The following is a 21,996-nucleotide window of genomic DNA, read 5'->3' as shown; positions in this document are numbered from 1 at the left end:
CTAGTATCCCATCTAAGAACATATTACATTTGCTTCTAATATCTAACTTCTTTTATTCTAGAACATTCCCTCTACATTTTCTTTCATAACGTTGACTTTTTATGAGGTCCAAATCTTTTATTGTATGAAGTGACTCACAGTCTGGTTCTCATTATTTGATCCTTGTGTCATTTTATTTAGTCTTCAACTTCTGATTTTCCATAAGTGAAAATTAGGTCTGGAAGATTGATTTGCCTTGGATTGAATATATTTTGGCAAAAGCCTTCTTAGCTGATGCTGTATCTTCTTAGGTGAGGTCCTGATGTGCAATTTCTAACCTCAGTAAGCCTCAATTTAGCTTATTTTGTAAAAATGTAGTGACTGACAAGGTTCCTCATTGTAAAGTCTTTTTATTTCCCTCTTTCCAATTAGTAAGTAATCTGTGGGATGATTTATGTCACCATCTGACTGTAATGTTCTCCAACAACATTTCACCAGAATGGTTTTATTATACACCAATGTTCCTTGCCCAATCCATTATTACATTGGTGGTTCCAGCAGAATGAGTTTTCAATTCTAGTATTTATTCTGCCCTTATTACCTGGCTTTCTGTTTTAAGAAAGAGCTTTTCCATTTCCTTCCCTCTTTTTCTTTCTTCCTCTGTTTTTGAGATTCATTATGGGCTAATGTGATAAAATGTGCACCCACCCAGAATTTGGTGTCCGTACTGGTAGCCTGGGGCAGGAAGCGAAATGGTGATGCCCTGTCCCCTCCCTGGAAAGTAGCTCTGACTGAAAGCTAGCTTGAGAGGAAGCTCCAGTGTAGAGGGGACTTTCTCACTGAATCACGAGGCCATTAGGAAGAGAATGGGTTTCTACTCATACACCAGAGATGGTGGCCACTGTAATCACATTTTAATAGATTTTCTGGAAATTTTTTTTTTAATTTGCTGTATGCCTTAGGAGCATTTCAAAAGCTCTGAACTCCTTGAAAATTAATTTTCAGCAGTTTTACTAGGGAGTGGGTCCACAGAGCTCCTCATTGTCACATTGTACACTGTAGTCCTGTTATGTTATTTCTAATTGTATTCCATTGTGGTTGGTAAACATACTTTGCATGATTTCAGTCTTTTCAATTTATTGAGGTTTGTTTTATGTCCTAGTATAGGGGCTCTCCTGAAGTATATCCAAGTGCACCTGAGAAGAATGTTTATTCTTTTGTTGTTGGGTATAGTGTTTTTATACATGTCTGTTATGTCTGTTTGGTTTGTAGTGTTTTTCAAGTCTTCTATTTTCCTGTTAGTTTTCAGTGTAGTTGTTTTATGAATTATTAAAAATTATTATCGAATCCTACTCTCATTGTTAAATTTTCTATTTCTTTTTTCAATTATTGAACTATTGCTTAATATACTTTGAGGCCCTTTTTAAAATGTACATGTCCATATATAATTGTTATATCTTCCTGATTGATCAGTTTTTCCTTATAAAATATTCCTCTTTCCCTCCAATGAGCCTTTAAAAATTTTAGTCTATTTTGTCTGGTATGTCTATTGCTCTATTTCTTAGGTTTTTTTTTTTTTTCCCTCTTCTTAGTTTTTGCTGTTATTGTTATAGGTATTATACCTACATATAAAATAAAGCCATCAATACATTATGTTTGTCAGTCTGTATAATTTTATGTATTTTAAAGAAGCTGAGGGAAGAAAATGTAACAAGGATATATATATACACTTTTTGTTATATTAAGTAAACTTGAGTTGCCATAAAGTGTCATTTTATTTCCAGAACAATTTTCCCATCTGTCTCTTTTGTTTTTCTGATATATTACATTTGTATGTGCTGTAGATCCAACAATATAATTGTTGTTTAAGGTAATTGCTTTTTATTTATTTATTTTTGCCTTGTTATCCTTTTTTTTTAACTCAGTGAATTTTATTACATTTATAGTTGGACAACAATCATCACAACCCAATTTTATAACATTTCCATCCCCAAACCCAGTCCATCCCCTCCACCCCCCCAACCTGTCTCCTTTGGAAACAATAAGTTTTTTAAAGTCTGTGAGTCACTGTCTGTTCTGCAAAGAAGTTTATTGTATCCTTTTTTCAGATTCCACATATAAGTGATAGCCTGTGACATTGATGTCTCACTGTCTGACCAACTTCACTTAGCGTGATAATTTCTAGGTCCATCCATGTTGCTGCAAATACTGCTATTTCTTTCCTTTTAATGGCTGAGTAATATTCCATTGTGTATATGTACAACATCTTCATTATCCACTCCTCTGTCATTGGACTTCTAGGCTGTTTCCATGTCTTGGCTATTGTACATAGTGCTGCAATGAACATTGGAGTACATATCTTTTCGAGTCATGGTTTTCTCTGGATAGATGCCCAGGAGTGGGATTGCTGGGTCAAATGGTAGTTCTATTTTTAGTTTTTTTGAGTAATCTCCATACTGTTTTGCATAATAGTTGCATCAATTTACATTCCCACCAAGAGTGTAATAGGGTTCCCTTTCTCCATACCCTTTCCAGCATTTATTGTTTATAGAATTTTTGATGATGGCCATTTCGGCTGTGTAAGGTAGTACCTCATAGTAGTTTTGATTTGTATTTCTCTAGTAATTAGTACTTCTCTAGCAATCTTTTCATGTGTTTTTTGGCCATCTGTATGTCTTCTTTGGAGAAATGTCTGTTTAGATCTTCTGCCCATTTTTTTGATGGGGTTGTCTGTTTTTTGGGTATTTAGTTGCAAGAAGTATTTAGAAATTTTATAGATCAATCCTTTGTCAGTTGCTTCATTTGAAAGTATTTTCTCCCATTCTGTGGGTTGTCTTTTCATTTTGTTTAGGGTTTCCTTTGCTGTACAGAAATTTTTAAGTTAAATTAGGTCCCATTTGTTTATTTTTGTTTTTGTTGTCATTACTCTAGGAGGTAGATCTGAGAAGATATTGCTATGGTTTATCTCAGAGTGTTTGGCCTATGTTTTCAGGTAATTGCTTTTCAAATTAAATAAGACCAAAATGAAAATAAATGTGAAATTATAGTTATTTTACAACTATTTTCATGGTTACTTTAAGTGATGCACTTTCTTTTTTCATGTAGATAAAATTTTTTCTGTATGTTAGTTGCTTTTTGCCTAAGGAACTTTCTTTTTATTTATTTTTTGTTTTTTTTTTAATTTTTATGATTTTTATTTTTCCATTATAGTTGATTTACAGTGTTGTGTCAATTTCTACTGTACAAGAAAGTGACCCAGTCATACATACTTATATTCATTCTTTCTGAAGAACTTTCTTTAATATTTCTTGTAGGATTGATCTGCTACCAATGAGTTTTCTCAGAATGTTTTTATTTGGTCTTAGTATTTTTAAAACATTATTTTTCTGGATATAATTATTGGTTGAATGTTCTTCATTTTCTGCAGCACTTTAGGTATGCTGTCCCACTGTGTTCTGGCCTCCATTTTTCTTGAATAAAAGTCAGTCATTGATATAATTGGGGTTTCCTAGTATGTGATTAATCCTTTTTCTCTTTCTGTTTTTAGTATTTTTTTCTTTGTCTTTGACTTTGTGTGTGTCTTTGACTTTCAATACTTTTTAGTATGATAAATCTGAGTGTGAATTTCTTTGCATTTATCCTACTTGGGGTTCATTGAACTTTTTGGAAATGTAGATTAATATTTTTCCTCAGATTTAAGCACTTACAGTTATTATTTTTTCCTGCTCTTTTCCTTCTCTTCTCCATCTTTGATTCCTTTTATGTGGATCTTGGTGTTCTTAATGGTGCCCCATATTTCTTTGATTCTTTGTTAATATTTTATTCTTATTTTCTTTCTATTTATCAGATGGCATAATCTCTGTAACACTATGTGATTTTTTATTCATTAACTCAAGGAATATCATGCTTATTATATCCATTAGCTAGCTGAGGTTTTATTGATATAGTCATCCAAGTGGATCATTTCACTAACCCTCAGAAATAACACTTAAATGGAACCAGGATTGAAGTAATTAAGTAATGAAAAAATAAATATGCAGAAAATTACTGACGACATCTGTTGCTTCAGAGAATTTAAGGAGTAAATCATTTATATCTTGGAGAAATTGGTAAGCCCTTCATCATGATCATAAGGCTATTACACAGAAAATCAAATTTTCAGAACCTGGTTATAATTCTCTGTAATTAAAATAGATTTAAATATGTTTACAGATTTATACTAAAAAAGTAAAGTGTTCTCAGAAGGAAAATCTCATATATAAGACATTGATGATATTTACTTTTACTGGTTTCTCCAAATATAAAGTTTAATTTGTCATTTTTAAATGGAAGAATTAGTATTTTTAATAAGTATTAAGTGAGAAGTGGGACTGTGTGAAATATCTCTTACCTTTTATAAAAAGGACCCCCGTTTTTGAACCAATACAAGGTATATATGCCCCCCTCAACCCCTTCCCCCAGAAGCCAAATCCTTCAATTCTGTTTAGCTGTTACTTATTTCAAAAACTGGATGATAATTAGGCCTTAGAGAAAGAGAGCAATAGAATCTGATTTGACAGTTAAAAAATTAGGTTCTGAGTGTTTTCTGAAGGACAAAGATATCTATTTGTATTCACACTGATAAAATTTTGATGGACAAAAAATTAGCAAATAATATGTGGGCACCTCAATCTGTGGTAGACTCTGTTATCAGTATCCTACATATATTGTCTCAAGTAACCCTCTCAATAGAATTATTAAATAAATTTTACTAGTTTCACTTAACAAAATTTTTTAAAAAGTCAAGTAGGTTCAGTAAAGAATCCTAAGACATCCTTTATTTTTCTCACTCACCATGTCTGATCCATCAGTTTTCATTCTGTCCCTATCTTCCAACATTACCCACCTGCCTTAGGCAATTCTCCGTACATTGACTGGAATAGTGCCTTTTAAAACATGTATCTGAGCATGTGACATATTTGGCTTAAAGCCTTTTAGTGGATTAACATTGCTTTCAGAATAAAACCCCCATTTATCAGAGCCCATGGGTGCATCTATGGTCTGGTAACTGCCACTCCTCTGATGTCATCTCCTTCTACTTCTTAGCTCACTCATTACAGCCACATGGGTGTTCTACACTACTTTCAAACATGTAATTCTTGTTCCCATCTCTTTCCACTGCCTTATTTTATCTTTGCCTAGAATGCATTTCCTAGATGGTTCCCCCAGTTATTCCTTCTTATTTTTCAGACATCAGTTCAAATATACTGGATCAAGAAGGCAATGATTTTGCCTATCTAGTTAGTTAACCATTCTCAACATATGGAATATTTTTAAAATTTTGATTGAATAGATGGATGGATCAGTGGGTGAATGGTTAAATGACAGAGCTCATAAGCAGAGAAACTAGAAATCACACTCAAGCATTTTTGAATCCTAAGATTATTTTATTTCCATTGCACCACATTTATCTCTGTGGCTTTTTTAAGTCTGGCTGATTGCATCATAGTTTACATATAGAAAAAATTACCTCTTTAAAGTATAGAGTTCAGTGAGTTTTGAAAAATGTGTACCATTATATATGTACAGCCACAGTAAATATACAGAAGAGTTTCATCACTCTAAAAATTTTCCCTCATCTCTTTGCCATTTTTTTTTTTGTCTTTTGTCTTTTTAGGGCTGCACTGGCAGCATATGGAGGTTCCCAGGCTAGGGGTCTAATCTGAGCTACAGCCACTGGCCTGTGCCACAGCCACAGAAACACCAGATCCAAGCTGCATCTGCGACCTACACCACAGCTCACGGCAGGCCAGATCCTTGATCCACTGAGTGAGGCCAGGGTTGAACCCACAGCCTCATGGTTCCTAGTTGGATTTGTCTCTGCTGTGCCATGATGGGAACTCTGTCTTTGCTATTTAATTTACTCCTCCAACCCAAACCCTTATGACCGCTGCTTTGACTCTGCTGTCCATCATAGTAATCATGCCTTCTTTGTCTTTGGCTGCTGAGTTTTGCCACTTGGCCCCTGCCACCCTTGCTTCCAATTAGGTGACTGAAGTTCTCACTCTAAGGTCTGGACTAAGAAAAAGAGAGGGCATAGAAGTCTTCAAGGATGCTGGGGGTCCCCTCACAAATTTATTTCTTGTAGTTGCAGTGTAAGGTATGTCTTTTGGACATGCCAGTGTGATAATGTAGGTATTGATAAATCAGTATTACATAATGATAAAGAGGGTAAGTCTCCAAGAAGGTATAACAATCCTAAATGTGTATGTGCTTAATAACAAAGCACCAACACATGTGAGGTGAAAAATTATACAACTGTGAGGAGAAATACACAAATTCACTATTATAGCTCTAGGCTTCAACTTTCCTTTTTTAGTAATTGGTATATCAAAAAAGACACAAAATCAGCAAGAATATAGTTGACCTTAACAGTACTATCAATCAACTGCATTTAATTGGCATTGATAGAATAAGCATTCTTGTCACATGTGGACCATTCACCAAATAGACCACATTCTAGGCCATAAAACCCACCTTTATATTTTTAAAGCAGAAATCATACAAAGTATGTTCTCAGGTGACAGTGGAATTAAACTAGAAATCAATAAGAAAAATCATTTGTCATCAGGGAACTGTGAATTAAAATAACAGTGAGCTACTACTGCATACCTCTTAAATTGGCTAAAAATCCAAAAGAATGATAATATCAAATGCTATAGAAGATATAAATCAAGAGGAACTGTCATTTATTTTACTGGAGATGCAAAATGATACAGACGTTTTGGAGGAGAGTTTGTCAGTTTATTATAAAGCTAACTGTCATTTTACATTATGATCCAGGAATTCTGCTCCTTAGTATTTACCCAACTGATTTGAAAACTTACGCCCACACAAACACCTGTATACAAATATGTATACTAATATTATTCATAATTGCCTGAAACTAAAGCCAACTCAAATGTCTTCAATAGGTGAGTAAATAACAAGCATTCATAAAATGGAATATTATTCAGCAATAAAAATAAATGAGCTACAAAAGCAGCCACATATACGAACCTTAACTGCAGACTGCAAAATTTAAAAAGCCAGTGTGAAAAGGCTAATGACTTTGTAGTTCCAATTATATGGCAATCTGGAAAGGCAATATCACCGTTACAGTTATAAGATCAAAGTTTTCAAGGGATTTGGAGGTGAGGGAAACAGAGATGTGCAGTGGGGTATTAGATATATGAAATATAAGATGTTTTTTTAGGGCAGTGAAACCACACTACACTTTTGTCAAAACCATATGCTTTATAACACAAGAAGTTAACCTTTATGCATTCAACTTAAATATAGATCATTTAAGTGGCCAGAGAATCCTAGGTTGGAATACAGAATCTAGCAGTATTATAAGCATGTGAAACATCACTGAGGGTGGTGGGAAGAAAGATGCAGACCTAAATAATTTTGAAAATGAGTGGAGTCTGTAAGAATCAGGGAAAAGGAACAGTATATAAGCACTGTGCTCTAGCTGATAAAGTTGATTTCATACTGATAGGTGTTAACAAATCTGATACCGCTATACATGTATCCTGGATTTGAACAATTAAGTAAATGGGTGATAAATGGTGAAAGACAGATTCCTCATAATTCAAATGGGAGTTCACAGAAAACTGAAGGAAGCATATTAGAATGAACCATGTCATAATGGACTTAGACATGGGTTGGAGTTGGAGACATCAGTATAAACTCATGTCTAACTTACTATAGATACAGGTAGTCACATATAGTAATATCTATGGATATTAGATATTACAAGTTATGATACAAGTTATGATACACCTAGTACCCAGATCTTTTTTTCTAATACCGTTCTCCACAGAAAGAAACCAAGGTTTCTTGGAGAAATAATAGATTTAGTTTCTGGGCAGAAAATATACAAGATAAGCTTAGAATCTTGTAATGTCAAAAAGTAAGCAAATTCTCAAAAAGGAAAAAAAAAAACCCCAACATACTGGGATTATTAAAAAAGACATATAAACCTACAGGAAGGGCTCCCCATGGTGAAAGCTGGAATTATTTGAGCAACAAAATAAAATAGTATTGGATTATAATTCAAAGTATAAATATCGATGACTTCATATTGATATAATTATTATATGAAGAAATGGATAAGAGTTCATAAATTTCCTATGAAGAAAAGCACCAAATAATTTATATAGATGTTCCATTCTGAAGGAGGCAGAACATAAATTGCATTCAAGTATAGGTTGCATGTAGTTACTCATTTGCAAAAAGTACAGTATAGAAACAAGGAAAAAGGGTAACTTAACAGTGGAGAGACGTGATAAGTATCACCTCAACCAGGTGATCAAGGTCAACATCAACAGTAACACAATCAAATTGATAGTAAGTACCCTTGATATGATATTTTGAAAGCACCATGTTACCTGTGTGGTCTTCCTTCACAAAACCCATAAACCTGTTATAACCGTGAGAGAAACATCAGACAAAACCCAATCCCAATCAAGCGACATTCTACACACTGCCTTATCATTACTTCTCAGTATTGTCAAGATCGTTAATAAAAAAGAAACACAGAGAAACTGTCTCACCCATGAAGTTTCTAAAAAGACATAATGACTAAAAAAACTATCAAAATCTATCTCATATTTTAGCCAGCTCTTCAGAAAAAGGTGTCTATGTTCATCAATAGTAAGAAGAGGAAAGAACATTGAATGTTTAAGGAAAGTAACCTGTAGATGGGGAAACAAATCTCAAATAAACTTTATCATATTTGGGAAATTTTAAGCAGATTTTCTTGCCTTGTCTGAGCATAATTTTTTCACAGACAAAATAAGAGTAATGATGTGTAACTCCGAAAGTTGTCCTAAGGATTAGGTGAAATATGTACATAAAGAGATTAGCATCTTGAAGGACATTCTCTTATTCCATGTATAGTTTGCTCACAGTATTGTACTGTGATGGAGAGAAGTTAGAGGAACAATAAATATTCACAATTCACCGCATTTGCCTTGCATATAGCCTGAAATACAAATCCATGTATAAATGATCACTCATGCCATTTAGACACTCCCAAGTTTCCATCCTAAATTGACACTATTGTGATGGCCCAAGATCTAAGAGCATGGTGGAAGACAGGTGAAAGTTTTATGCTTGTTTTTTTTTGTTTGTTTGTTTTCTAATTTATTTTTCAAAATAAATTTTTATAACAGTTTTAGACTTAACAGAAAAATTGAAATGAGAATGCAGAGAGTTCCTGTATTCCCTGCACCCATCTCCCCCTATTATTAATATCTTAAATTAGTAGGACATATTTGTCACAATTAATGATCAAATATTGATACATTGTTATTAACTACAGTACATATTTATTCAGATTTCCTTGGTTTTTACTTAATGTCACTTTACAGTTTATATTGACACTGAAATGATGGGAAATAATATTTCATCCTTTTCAACATTCTAGAACACTTCCGCTTCTCTCATAATTAATATTTATCTAATCCCAAGCCCCATGATATTCATGGACCTCAGGAAATAAATGAAAAATAGAAAATGTCCTGCTCGAGTTTAACACATGACTTAATCTCATATATATTTGTTTTTAATTTTTTCTCTTTTTCACCTCTTCCAGTGTCAGTGTTGCATTTATCAGAAGTTTCCAGAAAATGCAGTTGGAGGACTAAAGGTGTTTGCTTACATTAGGATTCCTACATTTGCCTTGCCATTGATTGGAGTATTTGGAAAGATTGAATGTGCAAGGGGAAGAGCACTGTCTAGGAGTCTAGGTTCCAGTTCTCTTCCTGACCCTATTACTAAGCTAACCTGAGACAAGTCATTACATCTTTGGTGGTCTGGGTTTCCTTATTTGTAGGGATAGGAAGGACCGTGTGGTCACTGAGCATCCTTCTCCTTTATAGTTTGATGAGGGTAGAATATGAGCTCATTTCTGCAACCCAGCTGAGTTTTCAAACTGGCAAGAGGTCATGAATAAGACTGCAGCTTGGATTTTGGGTTACCCCATCCAGGGAAAGGAGTCCCCTGTGGTTTGGGTGGGTTGAGAGAATGGGACTTTTCTTTAGAGAGAGATATGGTGTTTTCTCATTCGGCTTAAACTGCTGAGTGGTGTGTCTCACCCACCAAGAAGGAGAAAGTAGCATTGATGATAATTACTTAGTTGGAATAACTTCCCACAAAAAATGGAAGAGAAGTAACAGGCAGAACAAATGACTAACCTTTGCCTTGTCTTAGTAGAAAAGCTGGTGAAATTTAGAAATATATTCATGTCTTTATTCACCCAGGCTCTCTACCTGAACCAACAATTATTCGTGAAACTTTCCACATTAAACTTTCAGTTCCAGTAAAGTTCATAGCAGCTTCTAAAACTGCACTTGAAGGTGACAGCATAACATTCCTTTGGTTCTGATGCATAGAGGCTTAGAGAGTGAGGGCTGAAAAAGTTTCGGAGGGGAAGGGACATTTAACTGAATTTCTACTATGTGCCCAACACTTAACCTACCCTAACAATCCTGGCTGGATTCTTTATGTGGATTACTTCTAACCCTTCCAAGAATCCTACAAAACAGGTAGTTTACAAAAGAGGAAACTGAGGCTCCAAGCAGGGTAAATAAATTTGCCAATTCCATTAGACCTGAAGATGCTGGTTTGAGTTTTTAACCCGCATCTACGTGACTCCACCCTCCAAGTTGTGCTTATAGCAGTTAACTCCAGGGAATATAAATTATTCCCTTTACTATAATTGTTTGATTGTGTAGCTCACACAGAATTTTATTTATGCATTCACATAATTTTCTCTTCTACAGTTCTGTGAATGTCTGGAGCCAGTTCAGATTGGCCTCTGAGTCCTCAGTATCTGGCAAATGGTTAGGGCCCAGAAGATATTTGCCCAGCCCAAGTCACACAATTAGTTAGCCACAGAGCCAGACTTAAATCCAGACCTCTTGACTCCTGGTCCAGAACTATTTCACCACCACCTTATTACTTTTAGGTTTTTAATCACATCCAATTTCCAGATTCTTCTTCCCATGAAACCTCCTCCTTCTCTCATCCCAAATCCTGCACATTATTTCTTGGAGAAAAGGGAAGGTTTTCATTACAACCACAAAAGTTTGCATTTGTGGAAGACCTACTGGGTGCTGGGATGCAGGCTCACTATGTGCTAAGACATTTCATGTGACTTTGATCATTTAATCCTGACTACTCTCTGAGATGAATTCTGTGATTAACCCCATTTTATCAAAGAGGACAGTGGTATATGAAGATGGTGGCTAGCCAAGTTCTCAGAGCTAGGAAGAAAGTCCAGAAAACGTAGTACTAGTCATGTATGGTATGAAAGATGGAGCTCCCTGCCCAGAGTGGGAAGCACAGAGAAAGGAAAGGGGCCACAGTCAGAGTCTAAGGTTTTACTTCTTGTTAGTGAGATACTAAGCAGGGTGTGTGTGTGTGTGTGTGTGTGTGTGTGTGTGTGAGAGAGAGAGACAGAGACAGAGACAGAGACAGAGACAGAGATAACTGCAACATTTTGATCCTTAAGGAACATCAGTAACACTTAACATCGGATTCTGAGGATGATTTAATTGAAGTCATCTACTCCCTTTAATCCCTACAAATTTCTACCCAGCCCTCTTGAGACAAGTTGCTGAGCGCTTCCCATGCTGAATCTGTCCATACTCTGGTTTCTTACAAGGTCATGTGGAGGATAAGACTCAGAGCATTCCAGGGGGATTATGCTCAAACGTCAAAAACCTGAAAAAGCATTGATAAAGGCTTGCTGCATTATTCTGAAGACTGTGGTGTTGTGGGATAATCACACATGGCGAACCTCACAGGGTTCTGAGGTTTATATCATTTTCTATGGCCTTTATTCCCCTGGAGATTCTAAATCCTTCCTGGAGATTAAAATGTAATGACACAATAGACTGAAAGAGAAAAGCATCTAAAATCATACTTTGAAGCATTATAGAATATATATGACATTCTGCACAAACATGGAAGGGTATTTGAATTTAGCCAACAAGTCTGATGCACACATGTATTTATATTTTTATACATTTTAAAATAATAGAGGCAGCAGCTCTGCAAACCCTTAGCTGCAGGGAGCAGGAGGAATAACCACTGGAGGAACACGGGCTGGCCTTAAGGGCTTGACGGTGAGGGAGAAAGGAGTGGGTGAGGAGGGTGCGGACATGACCCCTGCCAGTGCAGGGTTATCATCAATGGCTGAAGTTGGAGCTGAAAGGCATAATTTCATTACTATGGACTTTTGGTTGCTCATTCACTCCACAAATATTGAGCATCATTCTTCCTACTTGGGTACACTTATCAACAAAGCAGGCAAAGCCCCTGCCAATTCACTCCACTCTGGCTTTGAACCGAAAATTAGCAATTTGGTCATGTCCACAATCTTAGCTTTTTTGGTTCAGTCCACAACAACACATGCGGAGGTGTAAAAGGATGAAAAGACACACCCAGAAAACAATTTAGAGAATTTCTGTGGAATGAAAGATATAAACATATTTAATAAGAATGCAGGGTGGTAACTCAACCCTGGCAGTTTTTCTCTAAGGAGAAAGGCCTTGCGTCCTGAGGCTGGTTTAAAGCTTATGCTGTATCCTGAAAACTGAAGCTTGCTCATTGGGAGAGTAAGGCTGCTGGCTGAGGATCATGCATGGTGCCCCAGGGTGGGAGCAGTTGACCAAAAGGAGGTACAGGAGAGAAAGGAGAACACCTGGGCTCCCCTCCATGAACGGCACACCCAAGGGGGCCCTGTACCGGGGAGGCCAAACTTCTTAAAAACCTTGGATGGCAGCTTTATGGGGGACAGACATTCCTCATAAATTCTAGTTTGTTTATCTGCTGTCTCCACTTCTACCTCCATAAAGCAAGTTACATGAGGCAAGGTGTTGGTCTCTCTGGTTCAAGGCTATTCCCAGCTCTTCAAACAGCAGCTGCTTGTGAAGGATGGAAGAAGGGCAGAAGAGGGATGGGGAAGGGAGGGAGCTTGGCTTTTAGTAAATACCACGAGTATCTATGTACACAAATGTACGTGTATATTTACATAGGAGGCTGTACATTTTGGTTTTTTTTTATTTTATTTTATTTTATTTTACTTTATTTTATTTGTCTTTTTAGGGCCACACCCCTATGGAAGTTCCCAGGCTAGGGGTCAAATAGGAGCTGCAGCTGCCGGCCTACACCACAGCCACAGCAATGCCAGATCTTTAACCCACTGCATGAGGCCAGGGATCAAACCTGCGTCCTCATGGGTACTGGTTGTTTTGTTACTGCTCAACCATGACGGGAACTCCAGGAAGCTGTACATTTTTATGAGAAAAGCATAAATTTAATCATTGAGCACTTTTCAAGAAGTATTTTAGAGTTTTTATTAGGGCTTAACCTAATGTATTTTGAACGTAGTTTGCAGCACATCATACAGTTTTATATGATCGTCAATGTTAGAAGAATAGATCAAATTCAGTTATGATGTATATAGTCCAATAAAACAAAGCATCCTAAACAGAAAGAGGGGAGAAAGGATAGCCACCTGTCGGTCTGTGATCAAAGCAGCTTTCTTCTTACACGGAGGTAGATAGCACCACTTTCTGTGGGAATTGCCCCTCTCTGAGCCACAGGCTGTGATTTAGGAGTGGCTGTGCTCAAACTCCAGCTAGGAACAGGTCCAAGATTTGGCCATGGTTACTCAGCCTTGGTTAGGGATGCATGTGACCCAGCCTGACCAAATGACTGTCAGTATGTAGTCTCTCCATCCCTTATGGGTAGATTGTAAACCCTAGGTTTCTTGTGCCCTTATCTCTATCCACTGGGGAAGAAGTTGCCTGATAATGTAACACATGGGGGGAAATGGAACTGAGGGGCTGGTGGGATAGATCCAGCCAGGGACACAGAGAGGATGCCCAGGTGCAAGATGCCTGAAACCACACTCGTGTACTTGCTGGAAGGTGTTTAAGCAGTTACAAGTGAGTTTCAGTCACTTGCAGGCTAAAGTGTGCTAAATACAGTCATGTTCACACATATGTTTGGTGGGGGGGCGGGGAAGAGAGGAAAAAAATGTTTTCCATGCATAATTATTGCAATGGCTGTGTGTTCTTATCTTGAATTTAGTTTTTCTGTCCTACAGCTCCCAGTACACCTGTCTGGCCATGTCTTCCGAATTTGATGTTGTAAGACACACTCATTTGACACACATTTTTCTCCCCAAACCTACCCCCATTACCTTTGTCCCTGCTCTGGAACAGGAATGTAATTAGGGATGTAATATGGTGAGAATCATTTTCAGGGCTTCTGCTCTGAGCAGGGAACAACCGAACATTCTAAATCTGGGGACTCTGCCTGGATGATGACATTACATAGCTTCACTCTATTGCTTCATTTTTTTTTTTCACTTATTTGTGGGAAACAATATTAGCTAAATTTGATGAGAAAAGATATTATGGCTGTCTAAGCTCAGGCAGCCATAACAAAATGTCATAGACTAGATGGCTTAAACAACAGAAATTTATCTCACATTTCTGGACGCTGGAAGCCTAAGATCAAGATGTTTGCCTCTTTGTTCCTGGTGAGAGCCTATTTCCTACAGATAGATGTCTATCTTCTTTCTAATTCCTCTCTTCTCAGCTTTTCAGTGGGTACACATGGAGAGAGAAGGATCTTTCTTCCTCTTTTTAGGGCCAATAACTCCACCAAGAGGGCCCCAGCATCATGACCTAGTCAACCTTCCTCCCCAAAGCCCCATCTCCAAATACTGTCACATTGGAGACTATGCCTTCAACATATGGATTTGTGGGGGGGGGATGCAAAACTTCAGTGTGTAATAATAATGTATAAAGATAAAACCTTCTTTGCAAAAGGGAACACATGGTAATTTGCAATTCCACTAAAAAGAGGAGGCTGGGACTGGTTTCCTATATAATGCTCAAAATCGCTGATAGTTTTGATGATGTAATAAACCATTTGCTAAGCAGTAACCATTTATACTACCTACATTTCTGTCAGCAATTACGAGTGGATCTCAATTATCAGGGGATTCTTCAGATGTAATGCAGGTATATTTAATGCACGAAATTTCAAATCAATATTCTATTGTGCCATTCACTTTGCAGATTTTACTCTTATAGCCTAAATGTTGAGAAATATTTCTGTGAAAGGCTAGGTGGGAAAATATTCTCTAAGAGTGTGGGCTCCATCCTGCCCCCCTGGGCTTTTGTCATTCCAAGGATGCAAGTGTTCCCAGTGTATCCCACTGGGGTGACGTGTTATTTCTAACATGGCTATTCAGTGTTGTTCAACCATCATTAGGCCTCCAGGCAGGGAGCACACCCAGCCTGGAGTGAAAGCATTTGCCTTTGCCATAACCAGTTGGGAACTGGTATTGATTGAACAGTGTATTTGGGAGAGAGAAAAGCAAGGATGACACACTGGATTGTCATGCCTGATTTACTTGAGAAGTGAGAAAAATGCTGACCCAGCATAGCAGTGACCCTGAGAACTAAATACGTGTGTGTGTCAGATAAACTGTGAGCTTCTCATTGCTCTGGGGAATTAGCACATCTGGTGATGGGAACATGGCTCAGTGGGATGACCCAGCTGTGCAGAGGAGGTAAAATATAATTGAGCTTGTTTATGATTGTTTCCTGGCTAACTCAGCTCTTGGCAACCTTTTCCCCAAAGTCTTCATGTTTTCTCTTTCTTATCTTGGCAACTACTACAATCAAGGAGGTGGTTCTGAGATTAAAAGGCTGTTGGTCAACAATGTCTGATGTGATTCATCTTCTCCGAGGAGATAGTTTGAGGAAACCTGTGGCTGTAGAGTTCACAGCTTAATCCTAGTTTTCCTAGGTAGAGAAAAGAAAAAAAAAAAAATGGACCACACAGAACCAGATTTGAAGGGCAGAGTAAGCCTCAGTACTTTTCATTCTTCAAATGAAAGTACTTCATATAACACCTCTTTGTTAAAGGTATGTTTACTTTCAAAAACTATTTCTGGAGCAGATTCCCTGGCATGCCATTGGGTAAAACAAACCATCAACAGCTGTTTGGAAGCCTTTTGTTTATTTGAAGGGCTTTGTAATAACTGAGAGAGTTTGCAAGATGGAGGAGAAAGAATGAGGAGTCTGTAGCTGAATACACCTCTTTTTGAACCTGGATTCTGCTACTTATTGTATGACATTTGATCAGTTCCATGACATAGCTTAAACGTCAACTTTTTAAGCTGTAAAATGTTCCAACAATATGTGTCTCAAACAGCCGTTGCAAGGAGGAAATGAAGTGATATATATGGCTTCTCAATAGCTCTTATGGAAAAAGGCCCTATCAATTCACTATAATTCAACAAATGTCTAACTCCATTTTTTACCTAACAATTACTCTTTTATAATTACAATTGAATACTTACATAAGATATTTTAAGTTTTGGTCCTACTTCTCCCTCACACTCTTCTCTGGTATGGTCATATTTGTTATACAATGATAATTTAGCCAAAGTCAACCTCATTTTAAAAGGTAAATAAGAATAACTGATTTAAGGAAGAAAATGGGATGCATGTGGATTAGAGGACAATTTTCAGATGTGTTGGAGACACACTGTATTAGAGAAACAACCCAGAATGTTTTCTTCTAAGCAGAGAAAATCCCACTTTCAGGAATGGAACTTGTATGTATATACCCCTTCCTTCTGACTCAGATATCTTTGATTTTCTGCTTATATTCTGTATAAATTTTGATGACATTTACAAAGTTCTGTGCAGTGTGGAATTATACTTACTATATTTTCCATTACACTTATTATTTTGCTACCATGGCAAAACAATTTTCTCGAAATCAAGTACCATAAAATATTTGCACCTAGGTTACAGCTGAGCAATTGAGGAAAACAGATGCATTGAAATTAAAAGATGGTAAATAAACATACATGCACACTGATTTAGAAAACGTGTTTCTTCAATGAAAAGAGGGGCATGATGCAAAGCTTTGACTTTTTGTTTAGTGATCTCTCTTACCTCCTCACTCCCTATTTTCACCAAACTTGGGAGTCCTCATTATTCCTTCCCAATACTATTGCCACAACCAGGCAATGATTCAGCAATTGTTTGCGTTCTGAATAAGCTGCATGAGATACCAGAAAGCCATCATTTTTCCTTTTGCTACTTTTGGTAATAAATAATTGGAATGTTTACAAATTAAAGTATCAAGCTCCTCTGGTGTTATATGAGCACCATCAAATTCAATCCCGGGAAAGAAAAAGAAATTAAGTACCGTTTGTTTAAAACCTACTATATGCCAAGCTTGGTACAAAGGATCACAATCCTGAAAAAGAGGTATTATCTGTCTCTCTCTTTTTTTTTCTTCTGCATTTTAGGGCCACACTTGCGGCATATGGAAGGTCCCAGGCTAGGGGTTGAATGGGAGCTACAGCTGCTGGCCCAGGCCACAGCCCCAACAATGCAGGATCTGAGCTGTGTCTATGACCTATACCACAGTTCATGGCAACACCAGATCCCCAACCCACTAAGTGAGGCCAGGGATCGAACCCTCGTCCTCATGGATACTAGTCAGATTCCTTTCCTCTGAGCCATGACAGGAATCCCTCTCCTTTTCATAGAAGAGAAAAGATGAAGACAGCAAAGGAATTCTCCAAAGGCTCATGTGTAAAATTTGAACTATGGTTCATCTGATCCCAAAATCGTTACTGAGCCATCAGTAAAAGTGGATGTAGGGTATGTGTTTAGTTACCATGGACTTACACATCTGGCAAGATGTAGAATGATTTGTAATTTGAATGAAAATACCTTTCATTTAGAAATAGCACATGACTACATAGTTTCTTGGAATTATACATATTAACCTTAATATTAAATTCAATTGCCCTTATGTTAAGATGGCAAGTTCCTTGTCTGCCACCATGGGAAATCTGTCATGGCCAGGGTGCTTCTTGGAAGGCAAAGTGAATGGACCTGTGGGGACGTAGAGATTGTCCCTCAGTAGGCAAACTGTTCATGCATCTGAAGATCTTTGGATGCCAACCCTTGCTAATATGAGTCTCTGAAACACAAGGTCATTGTCTGGGGAAAACTACACAGGTACCTAAGAGTTAAAAGCAAAGCGGCTGAGATTGAAATTCCAGCCTTTTTCATAATTCCTGTATTTCTTTTTAAGACGGTTTAGAAGGGGACAGTTTGCTCCTGTTTCAGCGTTCAGGGCAGGGATTAATTTGCAAACTCAGTGGAACTTTCCAGTCATCTTTCTCCCCTTGCAAGGATCCCAGAGTCTTGCTTAGCTTGAGATTTGCAACATGATGAAAATTTATTCCACTGGACAGGCAAGTTGTGCAACCTCTTTTTACAACAACAGCCTTCTTTCTTTGGGGTGGTTCAGCCTGGCCATTCAGGTGCAGGAAGTACGCAGAAACAGGTGGGTAGGATTTCAAGCTTCAGACTCTGTTTGGCGGTAATTCCTCCAGGTAGATATTTAATTAAGCTGAAAAAGTCAGTGTACCATCCATCAGGTAGCATAAACCATTTACTCTCTGGGCCACAATGTATCAAAAGTATAAAATGAGTTTTAGTATGAAGGAGGATGACATAAATGGAAGGCAGGCCAAGTGCTGACTCAGCAAGAGCTTCTGATTACAAGAAGGCAATCTCTTTTTTTTTTCAATATTCCCTCAAAAAGAACAAGTGGCTCCCATTACAGGTATCAAATGCTGTAATTGAATCACAGCCCCCAACTGAACCTGCTGTCACACACCCAGCCCATTTGCGAGTCAGAGCAGGTACATGCCCTGCAGACACGGTCATCTGGGAAGGAGCCGTTTGCCTTTTGAGGGCTGGGCTTGCGAGACCTGAGTTGACTTGCATTGTGCATGTGTGTGTTGAATCACACAATTGGACTCTGACTCATGCAATCAGGAAAGGGTGCATTCTGAAGAATTTTCTTTTGTAAATTCTGGGAGGTAATAATACGAAGGCAGCTCTCTCCAACATCTTGCATATGCAGGGCACATCAGATGTGCAGATATCCTGAGGGCCAGAAGCCTAGTCCTTATGGTTCATACACTCAAGTAGAGAGAAAAGCCTGAGTACCACACAGGATGCTGCACAACACAGGGCAGCTGGGGAAAGAGGTAGATGTGTTTTAGACCTTAAATACCAATAGATTTTGGAAAAGGAAGTGATGACATAAAGCTAGGGAAATCTAGAAATACTGGCGAATGAGCTGAGATTATAATTTCCCTTTGTAATAGGAGTGGGATTTAATTAGGAAGTGAGGAGGAGGAGATACCATGGAGGCAGGCAAGAAAGTACAGGTATGATGGGCATGGAAGGGGCAGACTTTGCTGGAAGTAAAGTACTTTTTGGAGAGTGGTAAGAGATGGAACTGGAAAGGTAAACCAGGGTGAGTTTGTGAGTGGCCTGGAATGAAAGGCTATGGAATTTAAGTTTTATCCTGTCTGTAAAGGCAACTTAATTTGCAGTTGTGTGCAGGACAGACTAGGGACATGAGATGAGCTATTTGTCCCATAAGTGTCACTGAGAGCTTACAGAGTGATAGATGCTTGAAAGACAAGAGGAGCCACGGCAGTGATCATCTGTAAGAGACCAGTAAGAGAGATGCCTGTGACTACAGTTTGGCCTCCCTTAGCATGAGCTTTAAGAAGAAACCAGAAGGAGGGGATTTTCAGGGACCACTGTGGTCCAGGTGGGATGGAATTTGACCTTGAACTCAACTGGGGAAACGGGAATGTATAGACTCAAAGTCAGAACTGAGATTTCAGGAAGTCAGGGTGGGAGGCCAAGTCAGAGGAGGGATTTGGAGTCACCTGGGTAGAGCTGAGTGGAAGTGGGGCTTGGGGTTGCTGAGTCAGAAAGCTGCCGCTTGGACTTGGTCTCTAGGACCCCAAAGGGGAGAGGCAGCAGAAGCAGGAAAACAGACTGCAGGGAAGAAAGTGACAACCACAGAGGCCACCAGGAAGAAAGAGCCCAGAAAGGCATGATCAGCCCTGAAGCTTATGAGCCTTTGGTCCAGGGTTAGTCCACCACTCCCTGTCTCCCTTCCAGAGACTGGGCAGGTCTGGTGCAGAAGAGACGTACTAACCCCCACTAGTTCCTCTGCCACTCTGAAACCAATATGGACTGAGTGCTGAGGGTGTCACTGCTTATCTGCCTGGAGAGCAGCTTCATCTTTTTTCCTTGTCCTCAGAGCCTATCTAAGGTTGGTTTTTCTATGCTGTTCCTCTTCAGCCCTCAGTTCAACTTTTCTGCCTCTGAGAAGCTCTCACTGTGCATGCCCACCTCCCACCACATCCTAGTCCTACCTCTACCCCCATCTCACTCCCTTCTTTCTCTCAGTGGTGACCAGATTATCCAGGTTTGGATTTTGATACCGCCTTTTATTGCCAGAAGTTTTCTTACCTGGAAAAAGAAAACGGAGATAAGAATATATTTACAAGGATAAAATTGAGAAAAAAATCTTGTTTGGATGCTTAATATATTGTCTGGACCATTATAGGTGTTCATTAAATATTAATGACCTGTCTTGCTTCTTCCCCTGTTAGATTGTCAATAAATGGCACGTCAGCATACAAAAGACCCTCAGTGCTTATGGAATTAACGCTCCTTCCTGTCTGTATTAGAAACTGAACATTTTAAGAGCAGGGTCCTCTCTGAGTCTGGTAGGTAGAATCTTGTTCATGGAGAGTCTACTAATTAAGTATTTATTGAATATGTGGGAAATGTTGTTAGGAAAGCAAGGGCCCTCCCCAGTGAGGGCTGATGGCAATTTGACACGGTGTGTGTCTGCAGAGCAATTGAGACTGAAGCCCTCATTCTCTCCCAGACCAGGCTCTGGACCCAGATTCTCTCCGCTGGCTCCCAACAGGTCCCTGCTCTTACAGTTTAATGAAATGCTGCAGTAGCCTCAGGACCACTGAAGGAAGTCATTAATCAGAGACACATATGCCGCTTCTTTGGAATCTGTCAAACACTTACCTGAAAAATCGTCTGTATATTTTACACAGTGACAAAAGCAATGCATCCTCATCTTCTACGGAACTTTCGATCCCACCACCAAAACCAATGCCTCGTGACCGTGATTGATAGGTGTTTCCCCTCACAGACCCTGGCACAGAATTCTCCCCTCAAACCAGTCTCCACATGAAAGTAGAGCAGCTGAATTTGCCCACAGTTCCCTCCTCACACCATGTAGTGCAGCGTCGAACTGTGCCTGCTCATGAAAGACGTAACATTCAGTTGACCTTTTGCTTATCTATAAACGCAGAATGAGCTGCGTGGACCCCGATCCACCAAGGAGCCATTTCAGGAAAAATTTATTTCCTTTTACTATCCATAAAAATAAATCGCTCCTCACAAAGGAAAGACAAAAAAAAAATCTACTCTCTTGTCCTAATAAGATTATTATGAAAGGGATGTTTTCTCTGGGCAATAGTAACTAGATGGCAAGCTGTCAATGTTTTATCACGCTTTGTTTCCGCACGCAGAGTGTCTGGGGCTGCAAGGAGAGGGCACTCAGTGGGCTGGCCTTGTTTTATTTTCGCTGATGTTGTGATGAGGTCAAATGTTTCCAGTGTAGGTAAACTTGTCCTTGTCATTGGCCTGCAACTTTTCCCCTGATGTAGGGTGATGAGGGGAAGTGTGGAAGCAGCTTTAGATGAGGGAAAGTGTGATGCCTAGGGAAAATGTGCTTACACACCCATGTACACATGCATAAGCACTCACACAGCATGGTGCTCCATGCACTGCTGGTCCATGAAACTAGCAAAGTAATTCTGCCATTGTGATAAGAAAAAGATGTATGTCCTCCAGCTTTGGTATTTCTCAATGGCCTTCTCTTTAAGCATCTCTGCGACGCTTTGCTCAGCTAACATTTGATCAGGGTGTCTGTGCTAAGTGCTGTGTGCCTGTGTGCCTTTGAAGCCAAGAATGAAACTGATCATGATATAAATATAGTCAGTATCTACTTTGTACCAGGAAAGAC

The 21,996-nt window shown here is 38.6% G+C and overlaps 1 protein-coding gene across 7 annotated transcripts in view; it reads left to right on the top strand.

Annotated features, from left to right (window-relative positions):
- LOC106504493 (uncharacterized) overlaps positions 1–21,996 on the top strand; it is a 759,489-nt gene that overhangs the window by 470,133 nt on the left and 267,360 nt on the right. For 2 of the 7 annotated variants that reach the window (XR_014809320.1, XR_014809321.1), the window contains exon 3: positions 2,911–2,971. The exons of the other annotated variants lie outside the window; for them this stretch is intronic. The gene's annotated coding sequence lies outside the window, so the exon portion shown is untranslated. The remainder of the gene's footprint in view (positions 1–2,910; positions 2,972–21,996) is intronic. 7 annotated transcript variants of the gene reach the window in all.

Source organism: Sus scrofa, chromosome 7, assembly GCF_054392235.1.
Source record: "Sus scrofa isolate SSC_HxYL_T2T_F1_AM1 chromosome 7, Sscrofa_HxYL_maternal_Yorkshire_Landrace_v2.0, whole genome shotgun sequence".
Taxonomy (NCBI): Eukaryota; Metazoa; Chordata; class Mammalia; order Artiodactyla; family Suidae; genus Sus; species Sus scrofa.
This window is presented reverse-complemented; position numbering and strand designations above follow the sequence as displayed.